Genomic DNA, 1,519 nt, shown 5'->3' with positions numbered 1-1,519 from the left:
GGACTTTATTTGTTCATGTTTCCATGGATGCCTGGAATGAAGCCAGTGTGTGAACCCAGGTCTGATGGATCCTGAAGCTGTAGTCATTTTACTGTGCCATATTGCTTCTAGGGTTTAGAACTAAATAAATAAACAAAAATGATTCAGATTGCTGTGTACTTAAAAAACTGGATGGAATCAATTTATTGCACCAGGTATAAACTAATCAGAAATATAAGTTAAACAACAGTGAGGATGTGCCAGTGGCTCTATTTTGGGGTTTGATTATTATGTGGGTAAGGAGTGATAAAGTAATATATGTATTTAAGAGGCACAATTTTTGCTATAAATAACTAAAAAGACAAAAACAAAATTATCTGTAAGAAATTTGGTGTTTCTGAATAGGCATCAGCCCCATAGGAGAGAACAAATCAATGGAAAGTAAGTATAATCAAGGGCCAGGGTAAGTGGAGAGGGTCTTACCTTTCAAGATGTGGAGAATTAAGGATTCAATAAAAAAGGTGTTGATGGAGCAATGCCAGAAGACTAGGTAAATGAGTTTCTTTAACTTCACTTCCAAGAAATTCTTCCTTATGTTTATCTAAGCTAAATGACTTACGATACAGCTAAAGTCATCAGACACATTTTATTATAGACACAACCAAGTACTATTTCTTAGAGCAGCCAGCATTTTATATAAGAGACCTGAGCATCCTTGGGTTTTGGTATCCGAGGGAGTCCTGGAACCAATCTACAATGGACACCGAGGGATAACTGTAATCTCTAAACATTTTAAAGAAAAGAACACAGGATTCAGTGTCTTCTTGGCTGTTGGAGTTTGCTTAAAATTTGGAAAGCAAGAGAAGCTACTGAAGACTTTTTAATCAATACTGCGATTCCATTATAAAACTGATATGACATTTTTGTGAAGGATAAATTAGAATGAGGAGAGATGGAAGGTAGGGCCACCTGTTGGAATGCTCCTATAGTAGAGAGAGATTCTGAATACATAGAATAGCAGTAATGAGGTATCAAAGAAGCTACGTTTGCATTATTTGGTACCTGTTTGAATGGGGAGCCCTGGTGGCACAGTGATTAAGTGCTCAGCTGCTAACCCAGAGGTTTGTGGTTCAACTGCTCTGCGGGAGAGAGATGTGGCAGTCATAAAGATTTACAGTCTTGGAAACCCTATGGGGCAGTTCTACTCTGTCCTATAGGGTTGCTATGAGCTGGAATCGACTTGATGGCCACAGGTTCATTTTGGGTTTTTGTTTAAATGGTGAGGATAGAAAGGTCAAATATGATGGAGTAAATTGTGGTTGGTTGACTGAAAGAAGCTGGCATCACAAAAAGGATTGACAAGTTTGGTTTTGATCAAATAGAAGTCTAAACAGAAAAACATATTATCAGAGGTCAGAAGATGTTTGGTCAGTTTTCTTCAAAGAAGGAAAACCATTTTAGTCACTTGTATCCTTTATTACCAGAAATAATTTCACTCATTGACAGAAGGATAGGATTTTTAGTGAAAGGAACAAAATAA

This window comes from Trichechus manatus, unplaced genomic scaffold (assembly GCF_000243295.1).
Source record: "Trichechus manatus latirostris isolate Lorelei unplaced genomic scaffold, TriManLat1.0 scaffold00417, whole genome shotgun sequence".
Classification (NCBI taxonomy): Eukaryota; Metazoa; Chordata; class Mammalia; order Sirenia; family Trichechidae; genus Trichechus; species Trichechus manatus.
Note: the sequence above shows the minus strand (reverse complement) of the source record.